Source organism: Callithrix jacchus, chromosome 2 (assembly GCF_049354715.1).
Source record: "Callithrix jacchus isolate 240 chromosome 2, calJac240_pri, whole genome shotgun sequence".
In the NCBI taxonomy this organism is placed as follows: Eukaryota; Metazoa; Chordata; class Mammalia; order Primates; family Cebidae; genus Callithrix; species Callithrix jacchus.
The window spans coordinates 174,430,132-174,454,361 of NC_133503.1; the positions used below are offsets into that span (position 1 = coordinate 174,430,132).

The 24,230-nt window shown below is 35.9% G+C and overlaps 1 long non-coding RNA gene across 1 annotated transcript in view; it reads left to right on the top strand.

Moving 5' to 3' along the window:
• Positions 1 to 24,230, top strand: part of LOC144581616 (uncharacterized) — a 60,968-nt gene that overhangs the window by 16,155 nt on the left and 20,583 nt on the right. Inside the window, exon 3 of the long non-coding RNA XR_013532673.1 lies at positions 20,482 to 20,575. This is a non-coding gene — a long non-coding RNA (uncharacterized LOC144581616). The remainder of the gene's footprint in view (positions 1 to 20,481; positions 20,576 to 24,230) is intronic.

Below are 24,230 nucleotides of genomic sequence, written 5' to 3' on the forward strand. Positions count from 1 at the left end.
TATTAAGCACATATGTCATGTTCTGTCATTAACATCTATTATTTCATTTAATTCCTCCATAAAAGAAACCCCATAAAACCCTGTGATTTAGGCATCCTTATTATTTAGCTAAAGGATCAGGCTCAGAGAAATTGAGTATGAATAAGCTCGCTCAAAATCTGCTTTCTTTCTATCACATCAAGCCTTACCTTAGGCTCTTCCTACTCCTGTTCCTCTCACTCGACTCCTGGTCATGTTAATATTTCTCCTAATCTCAGACTGCTTGGACTTTATTCTTTCTTCCCATCAATTGTTTCACTTTTATTCCATTCATGTCAGAATTTTAAGAAGGGTGTTAGGGTCAGAATATCACCAAAACAGGTCAGCTAGTTGTCTAGAGTAGACCTCAGGGTGCTTCTGCCTTTAAAAATTCACTATACTCCTTAATCTAACTCTGAGCTTTGTAGGTTCAGAACCACGTTGTTTTGGGAATGATGGGAGTGACTGTTTGTCATGCTGGACTCAGTTAACTGCATTTGTAGACAGTGATATATAAAACCAGAAAATCAGTTGATTTCATTATAATAAACAGCAAACTGGCCAGGATCTTGGACACACAGCCTGTGGCCAATACATTCTTTCTTTGTAGACATGTGTCTTAAGAGACTACATTATAATCACAAAGTGATATTGAGATAGAACAGAAAGAAATTAATAATTCTATGGGTATTGAGGGCATCTGTTAAATTAGCATAGAACATCCATTTTCAAAACATACACATGATACACCAATGAAGCAAATCAAATCCTTAGGCACTGAAGAATCTTTATAGGCATGGTTGATGCTGTTGGTTTTTAATATATATATTTTTTACCTTGTCTCATATATGCTTAGGGTGAACTTCTACGTTTAATGTGACTTTATACACATGTGTTTCAATCTGTTCTGTGTTGATTTTTTAGTTACAGTTTCAGGTGACACTCTTGTTTCTTTTATTTGGAAATGAATTTTGGGTTAGATGGGGGTCAAAAAATGCTTTTCTGAACTCCCTGTGTACATCTCAAAGCCATAGATTCCAGATTGCTTTTCAAAAGATAATGGAAATTATGCCTTTGAACAGAGATGTGTGAAAGATTACATTCTTGTAAGTTATATCCAATTACAGTTTAGTGAGGTATTAATAACAGTACATGATATCACATTTTGCTTCAGGAATTTTGTCTATTATGATAAGAACTCTTACATATGGAGGTGCTTATTCTCCAAAAATGTCTTAAGAGAAAACACAGTGAATGGCTGACTCCAGGACGGGATTCAGGAAGCCCTGGGAAAGCCTTATAGGCCTCAAATACTTTCCTCACCATCTGTCTGTTATTCAGCCTTTGAAGCTAATTGCTTGGAGTCTTAAAGTCTTTTTCATTTTAAAAAGTTTCTTTTTCGAATGCAGATGTACCTGAGTTATTTAATGTGTTAGCCGACTTTTAACAAATTATATCATTAAACAAAATGCAGATATAATTTCAGTGTCTGAGAATTCTCTAGAAAAATTTAATTTTGAAACGGTAATATTTATAATATATGCATATTCTGGATCATCTGATGACTCCTTATAAATGAGTACTCCCTTCTAACTTAAAGTCTGAATTCATGTTTTTGTTCTTGTCAGTAACAACTACCAGTACTTAATTGTTACTGGTTCATTAATAATGAAGTATTTGTTTGAAATAGATCAAATACTAGTAGATCACTCTGCAAACAAGGTTACTTAACAATTTAAAGTCCAAAAAGAGGTGGAAGAGATGAGTCCTAGCAAAGTGTATTGGAAGCAGGTTGCACCTGGCAAGTTGTTAGCTGCGTAACTACTGATTTGAGGCAAGTAGATATTTAAATCTTGTTCATGGAGTGCTCTGATTTCTATGTCAATCATCCCCTGAATTTGGATTAAAGGTGGTCATTTTTGGCCATTAACTTCTTACAGGAAAATGGCAAATGACAGATTCTCACTTGTGAAAAATAGGATGCATTTCTGTATTGCAAGAGATCCATTGTTTGGAGAAAGAAAAAAAATATGTTTTTCTTTCTCTTTTATGTGGATATATACCATTGATCTTAATTTATCCCCAGAGTTCAGGATGTTATTTAAATTTCTGGGAAAAAAATGGCTAAAGGCTCTGAGGATTGTGGTTGTTGTCATCTTCAATAGGCCCATTAGGTAATATAATACAAAATCTCGGTTACCAGAAACTAGAAACAACAGGTTCTGTGCTGAAGACTCCATCATGCAAATGGCAACTCAGTTCTAATTGAAAAGCTCTAGTCCTTGCCATGTTGTGGGTATATCTACGTCTAATTATTCTCAATGTAACTAGGTTAGGGAATTCTTGGCACAGATTTTGGAGAAATTTTTAAATAGACATTGTGCTTGGATTCCACTGCTTACCACACAACACAACTCTTGCTTCTCCTCCCTTTTAAAGCTCTACCTCATCTTTTGATTTCTTTTCCTCCTTTCTGATTTGAAGATTACTTTATGAATTAGTTCCTGTGTGTTATTACATTCCTCATTTTTTATTCCTATTCATGCTCTGGGAAAGGAAGAAAAGAAAAGAAAGAATTTTCATCAACTCTGGCATTTATAGGTATAACAGATGGTCAATCCACATACCCTATAAGGTAGGTAAACTGAGGTTGTGAACATGTGAATAACAACCTTAAGATAAATTACTGATAAATGACTGAAGCAGTTTTTAAATTAATACATTAGAAAGAATGAACTCTATGTATAATACATGCATTACTTAACCAACTATCTGTATATACCTATGGTGAACTTCAGATATTAATATATTTATTTTATTTTATTTCAATTTATTTATAGGATCTTCTCCCTCCCCTGTATCCTCACAGGAAAGCAGAATGATTTTAGGCAAATATTTAGGCACCAAATGTTTGTTGAATGGAAACTATATCTCAAAAGCTCACCCTTAGAATATTTCTATTCCACTTTGTTCTTAGAGTACATAGACTGTGCAGTATTCATGGCCACAGATGCAAGATAAAATCAAAGCACCTAAGTAGAGTTGACTTTCCTTTTTCCACTAAAGGCACCAAATCCAAAATTAAAACACATGCAGATAGAATAGTCTACATTGTTTACTATCAGAATTTATATTCATCAAGAACAGAATTAACATTATCATTTCAGAACTGAAAGGGTAAAGACAGATATAAAAATTAAGTTAACTTAGACATGAGGTTTACAAACTAAGTGTATTTATCTTTAGAGGTAATCAATCATTGCCTGTGCTAGAGATCTATAAAAGATTGGCCTCAGAACTTACTACAGGGACCTTATCCTTTCCTCTACAAATTGCTCAGTTCCACCAAAGCAAAGACACTATTCCCCACTGAGGGCTAAATAAATGACAAGCTTGAAGTGGTGCAAAATAAATTCCTTCTCTGAGTTACTTGAGTAAAAAGCTATGTGAACAAAAAAATCACACATTTTTCTTCATATAATGGAAACCTACCACTTTTTAAAACACTGTGCTTATTTGAGAAGTTTGGGAAATTCATTATAAGGAGGATATGTGTTTGGGATATTAGTTCCACCATGCCGACAAATAATAGAGAAAAACATTGGGCACTGAAATTGCTTGGTCTTTCAACCCCTAAAACCTTTATCTATGTTATTATAGTCTAAATACTTTTCATACATATAAACATTTTCTGGTAATCAGGGGACATTTATTTATGTACTTTATTTTCACTACATGTCTATAGGAATGCAAAAATGTAAACATTGATCTACATAATCATGTACATAGATTAAGGGAAACTTCCTGAAACAGTGTGAATTAGATCATTAAAAAATAGTGAAATTGCAGTTAATGGCTTATTTGCTGAAAGTAGGTATTTTAATTATTCTACATAATTAAATTCATGAATAACTTATTAGTCATTCATATCCTGTTTTTTTTTTTTTTTTTTTCTTTTCCTGTTCACAATCCTGGTAAGTCTCTGATATTTGGATCATAGTCTTATGATTTTTTTATTTGAATTCTTACTCAGGAGGTCTGGGAAATGATATGGCCAGCCAGAGTAGATGAAATTGGTACAGATCACCATGAGATTGTATAATCCATTTTTAAAAATAGTACCCAAAAAAGTAATCAGTATACTAGAAGCAAAAATATTTGTTTTTCCAGTGTAGGTGACATGAAAAGATACTGAATTATAGGAAACTCCTGTATGTCTATTTCATTTATTTTTGTTTCTAGGCTCTAAAAGAAAGAGCACTGACTAGGAATTACGAGACCTGGGTTTGACTTTGAACTCATACATACAGATTTTTCTTGGCTACATTATGTCACTTTGCTACAATTCCCTGATCATGGCCACCAACTCCCACCCTGTGTCTCCCTTGCCGTCCTCTTCCTTATTTACTCATCCCCAAACTTGTCTGGCTTCTTTCATTTCTGGAATGAAAGAAGCTCTTTTCTGCCTCACTGCCTTAGCACATTATTTCCCTTCTTCCCTTTTTATCTAATTATCTCCTAATCATTCTTCAGGTCTTAATTAATAATCACTTTCTCAAATAGGTCTTAGCCAAGTCTACTCTCTAAATGAGGCTCCTGTATAACATTCTCATAGAATCATATGCTGTGCATTACTACTCTGCTTATAAATGTATGTTTAATTTCATAATTCTTTCCTTATTGTCTGGATGGAGTAGGCTGTATGTTTCATTGCAGCAGGGAGTATGTCTAGTACATTGTAGATGCTCAGCAGATATTTGAGAAACTAACGGATGAATAAATTAGTGATAAGAATGGGGGCAGGAAAAATAATCTACAGGATTCCATCCATTTTTGAGCAGACTATAATACTAGGGTAAATTAATGGTTTCATTTCCATCCAAACTGAGTCTTGAAGATTTTATCTTAAACCATGCCTTATGCACAGAGTCAAGAATTGCAAGAAAGTCTTTTACAATAAACTCAGGGTTTTGTACTTTCATTCAGCCATTCATAATTTCATTCATACCAAGACGTTAATCTCTGAAATGCAAATCTGATCCGACAAATTTCTTACTAAAACCCTGACTTGGTTCCTCACTGTATATAACATACAGTCCAAATTCCTTGGGATAATATGCAAAGCCCTCATGACCTACCTGTTCTTCCAGAGTCCTGCATTCTGCCATTTCAGACACATGCATAGTTCCCAGAATTCATGATGTTTTAATTTTTTTCTCTTGATGTTATGTCTTTGTGCTTGCTGTGTCCACTTTCTAGAAAGTCTGTCTCCCCCTTCCTCTTTTTAAATTTTTGTTCACTAGGAAAATTCCAGTTCAACCTTGAATCTTTGGTTGAAATTTTGAATGCTTCGTCATTTTTATCTCCCCAAAAAGACCAAATAACTTTATCTTGTCCATGCTTCTATTATAGCATTTGAATTTTTGTAATCACTTATCTACACGTGGCCATTTCCCCTTAACATTGTCAGTCCTGAAAGATAAGGGTGACATTCTTAATATATGTCTCCTTGGTCCCTAGCACATTGGTTAGACAGTTCATGAATGTGGAGTGAAGGTAGGTGAGAATTAAATTGCTGTGTTAAAGGCTTAGCCCATGTTTTCAGGTGTTTCAGATATGAGTGAGAGAAATTGGTCTTTAGCCTCCCAATTTTATTCTAATATTCCAAAGTGTATTAATAACATTATTTTATGAATTTGTCTTTATAAAGTTAAAAGCTACAAATCAAAATTTTTGGATAATTTTACTTAGAAATTATTTTATTCCATTTATCTGAAAACTTATCTTTTTATTTTTTGCATTTCATTCAAAGCAGACTGAATCATGTATGCAGAAACAGTGTTCTCTAGATTTCGAAGGTTATAATTCCAAATATGTCAGCTTTTTCTGTAAAGTTTTAAAATAAGGAAATTATTGTTCAACCCTTTATTCAGCTTTGTGTTTAATCTCACTTTAGATCTTCACCTTCCATATTTATTGATTAGTCTTCATTACGTGCTCTTTTTCTTTGATAAAAACACATTATAAAATCGGTACTTTCTTCGATGGACCATTCATTTTGTCTTGGAGTAATCATAAATTATTTTCTGTTTTCTGAGATGTGAGAAATATGACCAAGCCATTTTGTTTCTGGTTTTAATGAAAAGAAATTCTGTATCACATCATAATATGGTACTCATTAATATATTTCCTCTTATTTTTCTGACCTACGATTAATCCTTAACTGAAATACCAGATCACCGATTCCTCCCTTTGAAGGTAAAGCTTTACTGAGTTATGAACTCACACCAGAGTTCTTCATATGGAGGTGCTCATGGCTTAGATTTTTTTAGTCATGTGAACTTTTATTGTCATTGTATTCCATGTTAAACCTGACACTTACGGATGATGGACTGGAAAAATCCAGTCAACATTTCATTTTAAGTAACAACAGTGAAATATCAAAGACCTCAGATATATGACACAAAGAACAAAATTCTCATCTTTCAGGTTTGTGCCTGTAAAAAAATTAAATCTCTAATAGAAAGACAGAAAAAGAACAGTTTTATAGACACATGGTTTAGAGTCATCCTACACTAATAAAATACAAGTTTTACAGCAAGAAAAAATCTTTCCCAATACTTTAATAGTCTTATTTTAATTATTTCCATTTATTGAAGAGCTAAGTGCTAGTGTGCCCTTGCTCCAGTATGGCCTCTAAATTATTTCAGAATGAGCAGCGAATTGAGCCTCCCTGAGGCTGTGAGACGGCAGGTGGCCCTTCTGCTGCAGCCTGGGCATCTTATAAAGGGCTCAATTGTTCCCCGTAGGCTGCCATTCCATCTTGCTGAGAGTCAGACCACCTTGACTGAATGCATCAGCAGCAGGACTTTTATTGACGAATACATTGCAAACTGACAAGAGAAGGTATTTGATAACCAGGAGGGATCATTCTCTAATTTCAGTTCTAAGCAACAAGACAGGTGCTATGAGTTGCATAGAGTCCTTTATAGGCTGAGGGATTAGGAGGAAGATGTGAGAAGCTGTCTCCTTAGTGTGCCATTTTACCTGAGAGAGAACTCAGAGCATTTTAAAATAAGGATGTGATAGCTCAAGAATATCTTTATCTCCTCCAAATGGAAGGAAGCATGAGACTGCCAACTGGAGATTACACGAGCAGCTACACAAAATTTAAGTGTGAAGAAATATGTTTCTAGGAATATTTATATTAATTATTGTTTGTGGCAAAAGCATTTAGAGAGGGGAGGAGAAATTGAGAAGAGGTCTTAAAGAAAAATAAAAATGTATTTTATATTTTAAATTTTTTGTTACAATGAAAATGCTATCTCTGTTTTTAAAAAATATTTTCCTAAATGTAAATGTCTTAAAAATGTTTTCGTATATATTGGCCTATGCGAGCTTCTCTACACTGGGTAATAATTTACCTTTACCAGCTTTGCTATAACTAATATTTTGAGAAGGTATTACAGTTTTTAGTATTCACTTTATAATTGCCCTTTGCCATTAGTAGGGCAAGGAAAATAATTGACCAACTGGAGGAAATCATATTTAGGGGAGAGCAGAAGGTCCCCAACTAACCTACCAGTGGTCATTGTCATCATCATCATCATTATCATCATCATCAACATCATCAAGCAGCAGTTTTTAAACTGTCCGTCTGAGCATGGCATGGCACAGCACTCGACAAGGTTAATGAAACGGAGTGTCAAGGACTGTCATTCATACCACAGACTAAACATCAGCATGAACATATATGCACAAATAGAGACAATTCCACCCCTGTAAATACACTGGTTACAAAATGGTTTTAGAGATGGTACTAGCCCTTTCTAATTGAGGAAATTGAAATGCCGCATAGGACAGACAGTCTGTTACATTGTCCTTTTTAAAGCAGTAGAACTTTATCAGGTAGTTGTTTGAGAAAATCTTTCATACTCTGGTTCTGACTTATGCAATCTTTAGTAAATGAATTTTTTCTCTGAAACAGTAGCATTACCATAGAAAAGTTAATGCAAATAATAAAATTACAATAGTTCTTAGTCAATACATTCTTACTGCTACCAGACAGGGCATGTTGTTCTAGTAATATTTACTAGATAATTCTTTTTTTTTCTTTTTTTTAAGCTAAATGTGAAACTTTTTTCATCACTGAATTTTCTACTATTGACATAACATGAGCTTCAGGAGCATTAAAGAATATAAATCTTTATACCTGTTTTGATTCTAACAATCACCTTTATGTCTCCCGATTGGTTTAGAAATTGATCTAGCCTTGTTTTTATACTTTCAAAGGAAAAACAAAAATGAATTTAAATTTTGATATGGTAAAGTTCACCATATGAAAAGCATCTTTATTGCTATTGGTGTTCATGAGCTCCAGTAAAGCCTCCTTGTAAATGATATACATTGGTCCTCCTGAAAATTGCTGCTGTTGTTTCTTTTTATGAATCTCCTTTTCTTCTTTTGGAAGAGTTAAGGAAGAATAGCTAACATAAGAAGGCAAGGTAGAAGTTGGCGGCAGTGCCTGTGAGACTTGTCTTCAACACACACAACAAAGAGAATCATGACCAGTTTTGAAAAGGAAGGCAAGAACTCAAATTGTGTTTTGTTTGAGCACCCATTTCTCTGTGATTCAAAGATTCTGGTAAACAATGCTGTTACTTGCACAGTTTCCACATTAAGTTTTCTTTAATCGAGAAGATAGTTTGCTTTAGCAGAATGACTCGTGAGAAATAAAGTATCAAGGACTTTATTCTACAAGTAGGCTTTGGGAATTACTATGGGAACAATGCTTATTATTCAAAAATTTAAGTGTCACAATGTCATGGGTTCTCAATATATGTCTCTCAATAATGATGAGGTAGTATTAATTAGTTTCACAAAAACACTTCACCTGGCATATTATTGAGAGGTAGAATTGGTTGTCATAAGATTATCACTGAGTTTCTACGGGGACTTTGTGAATGTGTGGCAGGCTGTGTTAGACTTGATTGCATTCTACGGATGTATTTTTTATGAAAATTGAGTGAAATAAATTGTTCAGTGGGGGCAGATTTATCATATACATACTTGTTTGCTTAGATGAGGATGCAGCACGGAACAAGAGCGTCTCTTGTTCTGCTGCACTTAATTCCTCAGCAAAGCTCTTATGACTCAATATGCTATTGGTGTCATTGAAAGGATCTTGAGTCAGTCATCTAGAAATGCTCCCACACAAAGACTCACAAGAGATTACAGATAATTTTTCAGAATAGGGACAGTCAAATGGACTTAAGCCTGAAGAAAATGTAGTTATATAAGGAGTCTAAAAGCAGTAAAAATTTTCCATTAACTACACAGAAGAGAAAATCATTACCATTCTGCCATTTCAGCAGTGTGATGTAAAACAATGCCCTGATAAAAGACAAAAACAAATCTATAAATCCAGTCTATGCTTGAGGAGGATGTATTCACAGTGACATGAAACGTGACTTTAAATTGCCTGTAGACAACCTACAGACCTTCTCAGTGATGGTCAACCTCAGTATGATTGTGAAACTCAGAAACTTGGCCCCGTGACAAAATTTGTTCTGATTTCCTTGAGAGGTTTTGTTAAATTAGCTTGTAAATCTCATTTAATACAAATGAAGCAGCAATAGCATTTGGGATCTTGGCCAGTCCACCAGCATTGGTGGAATATCAAAGTCCAAACAGAATGTATCTATTTAGCATCTATCATGTACTGCAGATTTTGCCTGGCATTTTGGGAAAAACCAACAAGCATAAAAAAAAGGAAGACCAAATTAAATTATTTTAATGTTGATATTTACATGCATGGCAGAAAAAAATAATGAATCTCTAAAGCAGTTCTTAGTCAAATTTAAATTTTTTTTTTTCTTTTTGAAACAGGGTCTCACTCACTCTGTTCCCAGGCTGAAGTGCAATGGTGCGATCTCAGCTCACTGCAACCTTGACCTCCTGGGTTCATGCCATTCTCCTGCCTCAGCCTACCAAGTAGCTGGGATTATAGGCACCTGCCACCAGACCTGGCTAATTTTTCTTAGCATTTTTAATAGAGATGGGGTTTTGCCATGTTGGCCAGGCTGTTCTTGAACACCTGACCTCAAGTAATCCACCCTCCTTGGCCTCCCAAACTGCTAGGATTACCGGTGTGAGCTATTACACCCAGCCCAAATCTAAAATTTTCTGAACAGAACTTGAAGGGTTAAAGAAACTCACAAGAAGCAGTTCCATTGCGAGCTGTAGCACCTGGGCTGTGTGAGTAAAGTAGATCTTGGGCTATGCATTAAAGTGTTTTTTGAAATGATATTGTGGGAAAAAGTTTAAATTTATCTTGGTTGGATTAGCAATTATGTAGTATTACTGAAAATTGGCTATGTAGACATCAATAAAGAAAAAATACCACTACAATAACACACTTAGAAAAGTAGTTAGACAATCTTGACATCTGGAAATCAGAGGAATAGCCCATGCAGATGATGGATGACCATAGGCAGAGCTAAAGTTTGTAAATATTAGCAGAAGCAACTGGGCAGAATACTTACTGCATATAAAGAATGATTTTATCAACCTTTGCAAATGTGTTTGATGTGAAAGAATATCAAGGTCTGTGTATTCAAACTTTTGACTTACAATATATATTAATGGATATTCATAGATTCATATATGTGTGAATATCATGTATGAAGTAAAAAGATGATGTGTTAACATGATCTGAAATCATGTAAAGTAATTAACATTGGGGCTGGGTGCAGTGGCAATGCCTGTAATCCTTGCACTTTGAGAGGCTGAGGCAGGTGGACCGCCTGAGGTCAGGTGTTCAAGACCAACCTGACCAGCACAGTGAAACGCTGATTCTACTAAAAATACAAAAATTAGCTGGACATGGTTGCAGGCACTTGTAATTCCAGCTGCTCAGGAGGCTGAGGCAGGAGAATCGCTTGAATCTGGGAGGCAGTGGTTGCAGTGAGCCGAGATTGCACCATTGCACTCCAGCCTGGGCAACAGAGCAAAACTCTGTTTAAAAAAAAAAAAAATCGGCCGGGCGCGGTGGCTCACGCCTGTAATCCCAGCACTTTGGGAGGCCGAGGCGGGTGGATCATGAGGTCAAGAGATCGAGACCATCCTGGTCAACATGGTGAGACCCCGTCTCTACTAAAGATACAAAAAATTAGCTGGGCATGGTGGCGCGTGCCTGTAATCCCAGCTACTCGGGAGGCTGAGGCAGGAGAATTGCCTGAACCCAGGAGGCGGAGATTGTGGTGAGCCGACATTGCGCCATTGCACTCCAGCCTGGGTCACAAGAGCGAAACTCCGTCTCAAAAAAAAAAAAAAAAAAAAAAAATCAAAACAAAACATAGGAAGCAAATTACCATAGTGAGGTTGAAATTTTAAATTATTTGGCGCAAATTCTAAGAGGAGGCATCTCTTCTCTTATCTAAGGTCAGTTCTTTTCTCTCCTCACTTCACAGGGAATTTAATCTATGCATTAACCCTCCTCTTTTCCCTATCTTTAGTCTCTTACTGTTTATTTAGTCCTTCCAAACAGCTTTTAGATGTACTCAGGGCTCTCTGATGTTTAAAATAAAATGAAACAATAAAATAATCTTAAATGCACAGTACACCTTGTTAAGTCAATTTTAATTATTTGCCAGGACTCATCTTAAATATTATCTGTTGGGAAAATATTTTCTGACTATGCAAATGTAACATCTATGGTTATGCAAAACTTTTTATTTACTTTTGGAGCACTTAGTGCAAATGTTATTTGTTGGTAATTTGTGAGTTGATTGGTTTATTGAGCTCCTTCTCTGCTGGACTGTAACTTCTTCATAAGCTGTGTGTCTCCATAGCACTGAATTCTCAGTGCCCAGCACATAATGGTCCTCAACTGATATATGTGATCTTTCTCACATGTAAAATTCCTGAATGTACCCTGGACTCTTAAAAGATGTGCCAGATGGAAAGAAGACTTACACATTTCACACATGTTATCAGGCTTTATCTTCTTCATCTATTATTGTTGTTGTTGTTGTTGTTCATTTGTCTCCACTCTGAGTTTTGTATGCCCAGGTTGAAGGAAAGGAATGACTTAGCTTTATCCCAACACAAACTTTGAGGGGCGTTTCCTAAACGCCTAACCCTGTAGTCTGCACATGTGCCTACAGCTTTACCGATTCATATTAGTCCAGTCCCATGATAGACATAACCTGAATGATCACTGTGCTAACAGAATTTTAGATTTTTGTATGATTGCTTCTAAACTCTTTGCTTCTAATACCTCTAGGTCTACATGACAGGATAACATAATTGGAACATAATTAGTGTAGCCCTTCTTTCCCATCATCGTGTCATATCATACCATGGTTAGTTGTAGGCAAAACTATTTACAAAGACTCTCTAGAATGTATGACTTGATTCTCCTGCAGACAATCTACTCACATCAATTGGACACCAAAAGACACCAGACAAATATTTAAGTGGACACGGGCTACATCATGAATAAAGAAGAAAATCTGTTGGGATTTCCCAACCTCCGTTTCTAGGTAACGGTTGTATAATCACTAAGGCAGCCAGAGTCAGTACTGTTGACTCTCTTTTTAAGGGGTGCTGTGATTTTCAATCAAAATAGAGAGTAAACGTTAGAGCAATTAAGTTACTTAGTTTCAATAGTCTTCTACAGAATTTTAAAATAATTTTAAATTACTGCCAATATTTTCAAAACTAAAATTTAGAATTTTATATCAGTGATGGAAAGAATGCTTGCATTACTGAGGATAAAAAGCACAAAATTATAGTTCAAGCAGTCATTCTTTTGTACTTCATATGCACACAAACGATAAAGTGGAGCTTGGAATTCTACACAAAAGAAGATAGTAATTGGGCCATTTCATATGGTCACCTACATTTTTTTACAAAAGCAAATTTAATGTAGTCATGTACCAGTGCATCTTTGAATATCTTATTTCTTATGTCTTCTGATGTATAAGAGTCTAATTACAGAGGTTGGGTGACTAATTTCATATGGTTGCGGTCTGCAGATTAGCAAGAAACATAAAATATTTTTAACAAGTTATAGTCATATTTCCTTGGCCTTAAAATCACATTTTTAAAAACCTACCTTAAATCTCTGCAAGTCTATTGCTTTCAGTGTGTTATGGTGCAGAGGCAATGAAATGATCCCATTTGACTTCCAAGAATTAAAAAAAAGACAAAACTGCTATAAACTGATATACACTAACTTCTTCTTAATCACAGACTATTTTTTTTTTTCAGTTAAACTCAAATCACCCAGCTGACAAATAGATTTAGAATTTGTTACCTACTGGATTGGAGTTACCAAAAGTGTTTTTGAAAATATATTTTTTCCTATTAAAGGAAGGTAAATGATAAAAATGTATAAGAATCTTTTCCCTTTTAAAAAAGAAGTTAATAACAAAGATACGCTTATTCAAGGCCTCTGGGAGGGATCTTTCACCTGAAGGCTAAAGTAATGTAAAACATGATGCTAATATCCTTTTTTTATGGCCCAGGAATGGGGAATATTTAATTAGATGGCTGTGTAGTAACACTCCCTCTGTACTTAGCAGTGTGCAGGGTACCTAGGGGTATGCAAAGGATGACAATCTCATACCTATCAGATTTGACTCTCACAAACGGGAGGAAAAGCAAATACATAGGAAGTGGTTAATAGGCTATCATGTATAACAAAACAGCAAAGAAAGTGATAGTGATCATAAAAACTACTAGGTTTCAGGAGAAAAGTCAGATTAGCCGAAGGCATCAGAAAAACTTCATTGAGGCTGAAGGTCTTGGGCTGGACTCTAAAGTATGAGGAGCATTTGGATAAGCAAAGGAGGCATTGGTTGAAAATTCCAGGCCACAGCAGAGCATAAGAAAAGCTTAGAGGCTGGAAAATGTATGTCAAACAGTGAAGAGAATCACAAGGTGAGAAAAGGCTAGAGAACACTTGATTTCAAAACCTAGTTTTATCATTTATTATTTGTGTAACTTTAGGAAATTTAATTTTTCTGGTCTCAGATTTCTTATATGCAATTAACCTACAGAGTTGGGTAATCAACTTACAGAGTTTTATGAATAGTAAGAAAAGAACATCTATTAACAGGTTTTTGAGAATACCATCCATTGTATGTGTTAAATAAATTTGATTACTCGATTTTAATTTTCTTAAAAGGAGGAGAGAGTTTATAACGGAAGGTGAAGTATACTTGAGTTAGACTGAGGAAAACCTAAATGCATACAAGAGGCATATAAACTTTATCATACAGGCAATGGCTAGATTTTGAGAGTAATAAGATACTGTAGTGTACTGGTTAAAAAATAATGTACTTTAAACAAATCTACCTGGTGATAATAGGCAGGATTTATTGTACTGAGTGATAGTGAATCAGAAAGGCTAGATAAAGATACATTCATTTCATAAGATCCAAATTAGGGTACTTATAATGAGCTATGAATTGCCTTTTTTATAATTAATGAAAGCAAGAAAAAAGGTAGTTTTATGAAGTTAATATTGATAGATTCTGATTAATCTCTTTTATGACAATACTTAAATTAAGAGAAGGATTATGTAAATCACTTTAAAATTCAAGGTATCAATTGGGGTCCTTCATTGTAAAGAACAGAAACAGACTCTTAATTTAGCTCAAGATAAATTTAAGAAAGATGCAAAATAACTCATGGATTCTCTGAGAGGTTCAGAAAACTTGTGGAGACTTTCTAGAATAGTACACCAAACTCTACCACAGACCTTTTCCAGGAGAAGTAGCACTTATATCATAGTTGAGCACTAGATACAAAGCTAGAATCTTGGTACTGCTGCCCTTGGAAACTAGATATACCTACTTTGTCTTCCCTAGATTGTATTGCTCAGAATCCTACCTTCTTTATATCACTAAGTTACCAGTGAACTCAAATCACATGCAAAGCAGTCTGGAAATTTGACTTCAGTGGTGATAGGAAAAGATTTATACTGTAGGAGGTCCCTCAATTATTGAAGAATATTGTTATGGGCTGAAATGTGCCCCTTCAAAATTCCTATGTTGAAATACTAACTCCTAGTACCTCAACAAATGACTGTATTTGAAAACAGCATCTTTAAAGAGGTAATTTGGATTAAATATAGTCTTAGGGATTGGGGCCTACTCCAATACAGCTGGGGTCCTTAGAAGAAGGGATTAAGGCACAGAGGTGCCCAGAGGAAGATCATGTGAGGACTTGGGAGAAGAGGGCCACCTATCAGCCAAGGAATAAGCCTCCAATTAAACCAATCTTGTTGACACATAGATCCATTCTGTGGCCACCCAGTCTGGGGTAGTCCTTATGGCAGCCCTAGCAAACTAATACAAGTGTCCACAGATCCTGGATAGCCCAAAATAATGCCATGTGACAAATATACGTTATTTTTATAAAAAGAGGAATTTTCCAAGTGAGAAAAGACAAAAGTTAAAAACAAATGAAAGACAGCTGAGAAAGCAAGTCTTGGCTTTTTGCACATAGAGGGCAGGGAGTTGGAAGAGCATGGTTCAGAGTGCTGGTTTGTTTAAAAAAATTTGTGTTTATTTGGAGCATTCTGAATTTAAGATTGTTGTGAAATCTGAGTGAACATATTTAAGAGGCAGATGAAGATGCAGATCTAGAGCCTAGAAAAGAGTTCGGAGTTGAGATACAGAACCCAGAAAACAGTTTAGAGTTGGGATTTTTCATGAAGATGTGGTTATTGAAGTCTCGAGAAAAGATCTATTGTTAAGTACATCTGGACAAAATAGGTGGACTTTTCTAAGAACTGAAAAATACCCCACCAGAATTAGAGATAGAAACATCGAGAGAAAAGAACACATAGGGGAGAGTGAGTGCCTGTGTGCTTCTCTCCTACCAAAGTTCTACATATTGTGTTCCAATGTTTGTTTCCAAAAGAATGAGTTCAAGCTGGGTGTGGTGGCTCATGCCTGTAATCCCAACTACTTGGGCAGCAGAGCTGGGAGGATCAGTTGAGGGCAGGAGCTCAAGACCATTCTGGACAACATTTTGAGACCCTCTCCTCTATTAAAAACATCTCCCAAATTATTAGAACATGGTGGCATGTGTCCGTAGTCCCAGGTACTGTGAAGTCTGAGGTGGGCGGATAGCTTGAGACCAGGACTTTGAGGCTGCAGGGAGTTATAATTGTGCCACTGAACTCTATCCTGGGTGAGAGAACAAGACCTATCTCAAAAAAAAAAAAAAAAAAAAAAAAAAAGAATGAGTTTAGATTAGCAAGGGTCCCCAGACATAGAGAAAGGAGTACAGTGTTGACAAGGCAAGCAGTGTGTTGGGGATAAGTGTGGTTAAGGTGATAAGCTTGGGTAGTTTCAACAATGGAAAAATTGCTTCCTTGGTAGGAGGGTCAATATAGCATAAATTTTGTTGAAGAGAACTTCATGCTCGCTTCTGAGTTGAAGGCTGAAGACATGGCAAAAGCAAGATAGACCAGCTCCATCTCTCTGAATCTTGGTTTCTGAAAAAGATTATAAACAGGAAAACTGACAATTGCAGGGGTCCATGCCACAGAGCAAATGTAGGAACTGAGATGCTATGGGTGCATATGGGAAAGAACCTGATCCAGACCTTGAAAAGTGACATCTAAACTAAAATCCAAAGAATGCAAAGGAGATAGGCTAAGACTTAGTGATAGGGAGATGGACATGTTGCGGAGTCTGGACTTGAGCCTGTGAGCATTGCTAATTTTAAGTAGGGTAGTGATATAGTTGGATTTATGTTTTAGAAGGAATGAGACTAAAGTCCAAGTTCAGTTAAGAGACTAGTGAATATGTCAAGGCAATAGATGGTAGTGTATTGAGCTAGGAGACTGATAGTGAGGATAGAGATTAATAAGTGAATTAAAAATGCATGACAGAAATACAATCAACCTGACTGACATGGTAAAACCCTGTCTTTACTATAAAAAGAAAAAATACAAAAAAAAAATTAGCTGGGCATGATGGCAGGCAGCTGTAATTCCAGCTGCTTGGAAGGCTGAGGCAGGAGAATTCCTTGAAACTGAGAATCAGAGTTTGCAGTGAGCCAAGATCACGCCACTGCACTCCAGCCTGGGTAACAGAGTGAGACTTCATCTCAGAAAAAAACGAAAGGGGGTTCAGAAGTCATCATATGCTATTGCTATTACTACTAATACTATTACAAATGACAGCAGCAACAATCATAGGTTATGATGACTTAAAAGTGATAGAAAGAGAATATTTCAAAAACAGTGGAAGTAGCCATTAGTGAAAAAAATCCTGCTGTGAGGTCATATAAAGAGTAAAAGCCTCTAATAGATTTATCGAAAGCGGACACAGGCAAATGCTTTGGAAAGTGGTAGGGAGAGAAGTAAGAGAGATGTGAATTGAAGAGTACATATAAAGTGGATAAAATAAAATGGAAAACATAAAAAGATGTTTCAAGGTAGTTGGCTCTGAAGGAGAGGACGGAGATAAGACAGTAGCTGGATGGGGGAACATGGAAAGATTTTCTAAGATGGGTGACGTCTGTGTGTCTAGAGGTGAAGAGAAAGGAGACAATGGAGAGAAACCACATTGATTATACTAGAGAGAGAAACTATAAATGACCAAGCCAGGGACAGAAGCTAACGAAGGGTGATGGCATGGAGATCATGGGTGGGAGAATCCCTGTTATGTCAGCATATTGATTTCATGATAAGAAGGCAAAGTGTGTAAGTGTCTTTGTTAGTTTGGGAGTTGTGAGTTAATGACATATATTTTTAGTGGTTTCTGTATTTTTTTGTGGAACAGGACAGATTTGTGATACAGGGAAGCTCCAGTAATAAATCCAAATCCAGAAAAAAATCTCTTTTCATAAGGGTTAGGCTTATAACACATCTCGTACGTTTACTCTGTCCAACAAATAGAGTCTTTGGCTCTATGCATAGATAGTATGCTTGGTTAGAGTTTCTCAGAAATGTGTCATAGAAATATACCCTATGAATGATAGAAGTTATACTGTAAGTCATGAATGTGGACAAATTCATAAAGGTATTAGGTTAAAACATTTGACCCTTAGTAATGTCATAAAGCATTTGTAAAAAAGAAATGATAGTGCCAAGTAATACCGAGTTGGTTAATACATTACTTGCTCTCATAAGCCTTTGTTTCAAACTTCGTGAAGAACAGCAAACAGATTCAAGGAACAGAAACGCAAGTATGTGAGGTAGCAATAGTAGTGGATAAAGTTTTGAATAAACTCATCGTTTAGTACAAGGTTTAGATTAGTACCTTTAACACTCTTGGCTTTCTACAATGAGAAAAGAATCTCAATTTGAGAAGAAAAAAAGAGTAGTAGGAAGGAAGTAGTAGTAGTAGGAAAGACATTCTTTTTCTTTTTCTAGTAAGTTGACTCTATCACTAGCTGGGGGATCTTAGGAAGATGACTTAATTTCTTTGATTTGCAGTTTTCTAAGCAAAAAAGCAGCTGGGAACCTCATTTGTGAGTGGCTCTGAGTGCCATTATCTTTATATACATTGTTTATTTAAATTTCAAACGGATATTATTATTCCCATTTTCTAGGTGATAAAATGGAGGGTCACTTAAATTAAAACAGAATTTTAATGTTATATAGCTTGGCCCCAAACCTAGATCTCTCTTAATTCAGTCTATGCATTTTTCATAACATATTAATCTTCTAAATACTCTTCAGCTTGGAAATCTTACATCCAGAAAAAGGATTGAAGAGGAATCTTTTAATGTTATTGACACCTCCTTTGGTTTCTCTCTACCCATTCTCTGTATTCTTGGGTTTCTGTATTTATGTAATTTACTAGATGGGCTCCTTGGCCTATCTCTGTTCTCATCACATCTCTACCAGTCTCTCTCCCCTAATTCTCTCTCTCTTTCTTTCCCTACCTTAAAAATAGCAGATGATTCTAACCATTTGAGAATATAGTGGTGCAGTGGACAGTGGTCATCAAAATGCATGCCAAGTGTCAAGAGCAGAATTATATTATAAAAGAAAATCATGTCATAGAATGAGTTCCTGTTTTCACTGACCCCGTTATTCTGCTAAACTACCCTTCTTCGCCCATGTCCCGAGCTGTGAATAGACAGGCCATATTTCATAGGTTGCTTGAGCTAAAAATCTTGCTGGGCCCATCTGTTATGTAGAACCAATTTCGATCAAGAAATTAAAAATTCCACAGCTGGAAGGGACTCAAAGATTACCTAATCATGCAAGGTCATTTTGGAATTGGGAAATTGGGTCTCTGAGAGAACAAGTGCTTTCCCCAAGGTTACAGTGAGGAACAACATTTATAACTACCCAATGGAGGGCTTTGAATGAGGATCTTTGGCTTAAAGTTTCAGCATCTGATCAATTATTTAGCTGGAAAAGGACATGTCCTTTAATGGGATATGTGGTTAGGGCCATATGTCTTAGTGGTTGAGAGGATGTAAAGTGTATTAGCCTGTTCTTAGGCTGCTAATAAAGACATACTTGAAACTGGATAATTTATAAAGGAAAGAGGTTTAATTGACTCATAAGTCTGGGGAGGCCTCACAATCATGCAGAAAGCCAATGAGGACCAAAGTCATGTCTTAAATGGTGGCAGGAAAAGGGTATGTGCAGGGGAACTCCCATTTATAAAATCATCGGATATCATGAGACTTACTCACTTTCATGAGAAGAGCATGGGAAAGACCCACCTCCATGATTCACTTACCTCCCACTGGGTCCCTCCTATGAGATGTAGAAATTGTGGGAACTATAATTTCAGGTGAGATTTGGGTGGGGACACAGCCAAACCATATCATAAGATTAAAGTCACAATTCTGTTGCTTTATATGTGAAACTGTCTTTCTATGAGCTTTGTAAAGGCACTGTAATGGATCTCTGGGTTATCATAGCATATCTTACATGTAGCATGATACTGGTAAGTCAGGGGTACTTGCCTTTATTCATTTGAATGAATAAAGTGATGCATAAATAGTTTTTGTCTCTTAAATTATTTTGAGGTTTCAAAGAGAATCTTAGCTCACCAGGCACATAAGAAATTCTAAGAGAATATTAGTTTTTATTGTTACTTAAGAAGGTTGAGTGTCTTCTTATAGCTAACATTTTTGAGTATCAAGGATCCTTCTAATCATGTTCAATAGGTTCTTCCATGTTCAAGGCTATCTTAAAAGTCAAGGAGTGTCCAACAAGTCCTTGGAAACAGTTGGCAGGCAAGAGGGACAAAAAAATAGAATATGCATTTGCTGTAGCTTGAAAGTGTAAGAGCAATAAAGAGTGGTAAGAATAAGGTTCTGTAGGTTGGAGAATGATGGAGAGAAGATCAACAATATATTTTCAAATGTTACAGAACACTGTGCTGGCCATGGCTTTTCTATCACTCTTTCTTCATGTCATGCTGAGCAGGACAAACCATCATGACAATACCATTTGGTTTCCTGCAGCTCACTGGATGTTTCCAAGTGCAATCACAAAACTTAATGGAGATCAGAGGGCCCCTTTACTTGGAAGAAGAATTTGAACCCCCTTGGTTTGGAAGTAAGTGAAATCTGTTCCATTAATATCTGAATGCTCTGTAAACACAGTTTCACACATGAAGTGAAAGGATATGTACATACTTATAGTGGATCTTAATTTCTATAATTTTTCAAGGGATGTATATATATAAATATGTATATGTATATATATGATTAACAAATAATAGTAGCTGGGTTACAGGGGTTGTGAAATTGTAGGCATAAATTATTAATATTATGTCTGTATTTGATATGTATATTAACAGAGGGCTAAAATGTTTTTGAATTGATTCTTAACAAATTAGTCATAATTTCCCAAACCTTGTTGATTCCAGCAGGATACAACATTTTTTTGGTAGTAGTTAAACAAATTCTTATTGGCTTTTATGAGGGTATAGGTCATATATAATTTTAGAAACATGCTGAGATGATATCAATGGTTTGTGAATCATTGTATTCCTTTTAAGCCAAAATGTTAATATGGACATTTACAAAGCTATACACATGTCTTTGAACTATTGCTCTTGGAAGAGAATTTCCTCTCGGGACAATGCACTTTCAAATCCATTGCCTGTAAGTGTCTGTAGAGAAAATATTTAAGGTCAAGAAAAACCAAATCTTAGACCAAAAAATACAGTCTGTCAAGAACCGGGGCATCTGAAATCCTTATCTAAGTACCAGGATGCCTGTTGCTGATTGACTCACTCTTTTTTTCTCTCCTTGTAAAATAATTCACATTTGTTTCAGTGATATGAAAAGGAAGAGAGCTACAAAACTTTTAATTTTTTTGGAATATCTTAAAAACAGAAGTTAACTTTTAAATGTCAAAATTTATTAAGAATGTATAATCTTGTGCAGCTAATTTAATGGTCACGATATGTGTGGACAACAGCCGTATTCAACTGGCATTTTAATGGATGGGAGCGGTACACACTACCATCTGGCAAACCGAATTTCTTGAATAATTCATACAGTTTGTGTCAGCCTATGTAAAACTCAAATGAGCTATTGAGCCCATCCAATTGGTAAATTTACCATTAAACCAGTAAAATTAATTTTAAAGATATATATATGGTCAATGGAGAAATTTGGATATGAAAATAGTCCCTTTATAACACAAACATTTTCTCAAGGGTTTACTTATCTGTAACATATTTTATAATATGTTCATTTACAATTCAATTAAATTGTTTTTGAAAATGAATTATGGTACCTTATTTTAATAAGTTCTAAATTTTAACTGCAAATTTCTTGATCTTGATTTTTAATTGTAAGAAATGTATAATTATGTTGGAGGTCTACTTCCGTGGTGTGGGAGAGACATAGCTTTTGAGGCATAGCTGTAGCACTAAGTGGACATATCTCTGATTGGCTAAGTTAGACAGAAAAAAGTGCAGAGAGTGTAAACCATGATCAGGTTTCTCCAGGCAGAGAAATTACATTAAGTCTGCCTTGTTTCTTCAACGTGATGCAAATAAGTTGAAAAAATGATTACATTTATCTTTTGTACATTCTCATTCTCTTCTACTGATCGATTCATTTTGTATCCAGCTGGATGAGATGTTCCCTTCTCAGTACTACTTTCCTGGTCTTAACCTTCTACAGTAGCATTGATTACAGCATTGATCTGCCCCCGATTCTGGCCAGTAGTGGTATCCCTCAGTTTCCAAAGTATCCACTTGAAACTGAGGGATAAAGCCACTCAAGGACTGTCCCTGATCAGCTCGATGAGACCAGAAAAGAAAGTGAAGTCCAAATTTCCAAGCGTCTGTCTCTTCAAGGGACAAATGGGGCTGCAAGTCACTAGATTTCCCTCTTGATTGGGTTATGGTGTTTTCTATCGTGACTCATCACTCCTCAGAGTCTGTCTGCATTATTGAGAAGTTCTTTTCTTTACCATTCAACCATTAAAATCATTTGAAAAATATGAATACGGTCAATGGGGACATTTGGCTTCTTAGGCTTTCATTACCTATGTGAAATGCTTGACATAGCAACATTGAACATTTTCACTGAAGTACTTGTATAGAAACAATGTTCTGGGATTTACAAGTGTGATGGTTAATGTCAGGTATCGCCTTAACTGGGAAAAGGGAGGTCCAAATAGCTGGAAAACATTATTTCTGGGTGAGTCTGTGAGGGTGCTTATGAACAAGGTTGAATTAGTGGACTAAGGAAAGAAGATTCATCTTCACCAGTGTAGGAAGGCACTGTCTAATCTGTTGTGGGCCCAGATTGACCAAAATGATGAAGGAAGAGTGAATTCTCTCTTTTTGTGCTGGGAGATCCATCTGTTCCTATCTGTAGGCATTGCAGCTTCTGGGTCTCTGTCTTTGTGCTTTACGGCTTAGACCATCAGCTCCCCTGGTTCTCAGGTCTTTGGACACAGACTTATTACACCATGGGTTTTCCTGGTTCTTCAGTGTGCAGATAACAGCTGTTGCAAATTCTCAGCCTCCCCCATTGGATAGTCCAGGTCTCATTATGAATTGATTCTGTTTCCCTGGAGAACATTGACTAGTACACATACTATTTCCTTCAGTTATTTTCATAGCATTAAACATTAAATATTGTAGTATTCCCATTTGCAAGGGTTGAAAAATGGAGTGACAAGAGGAAAGATATATGATGATTAAACAGAGTTAAAAAACCTCTTTCAGAAACTTTATATATTTCTTAGAGTAGAATATATTTTATTGTGTCATTACATGTGATATATAATCTTATTCTTAAAGATAAGCATCAGATTCATACTGATCAACACTCTTTCTTGAATGGGAAATTCCCTGGCCAGTCTTCTCTATTTTGAGCACACTGAATCAAACCCTTGATTAGAATAATTAGTTTAGAAGCATGACCACATTTCTCTCCCACAGTTCATGGCAGGCATGGCTTGTCAGAGGGTTGGTGGCTAACGTATGAGATTTGCTTTATTGCTCAGTTGAATCAGTACCTACTTACCTCCAGGACGGCTGTTTGCTGTGAAATACTGCCGTGTGCATGCTATATAACATACCTAACATCCCTCTTTTCTGCTACAACATCCGACCTAGCCAATTGTTACTGTGAATATCTTCACCAAGAATTACCCAATAGAGACCGATTAAAAAGAAAAACTAATATTAATACACACTTCTTCTCTGCTTCTAAACCTCATATCCTTTGATATAGCATCTTTTAATCAACCTTGTCACCAGTATATGTGAGGCATGCATGTATAATGACCCAGGTTACAGAGGAAATAGTAGCAATGATGCATTCAGTTTATTGATATTTTTTCTCCACTCTGCTTTCTCTAAAAAGATTATATGTGGTATAATGAATGTCATACATAATTAAAATATTTTTGTTTGTAAATAAAGTCAAAGCCAAAAAATAAAGCTTCATTAATATGATCTGCATATTTCCACACAAACAGAGCTTTTCCATTCTGGGACTGATAGACTCTCTGGTAGTTTGATTGAGTCAGTCTACACACAAGTATTGAATTATACCAAACTGACAAAATATTAATTACATCTTTTGCAGGAGTCCTTCATTATTTCAAATGTTTACTGAATGCCAGGCACTCCTCTAATGCTGGGTAGACAGCAGTGTGCAAAATAGACATCTCTACCTGCGTGGTGCTTACGTATGCCTAGCAGGGGGACATGGACTACGATAAATCAGTGCAAACA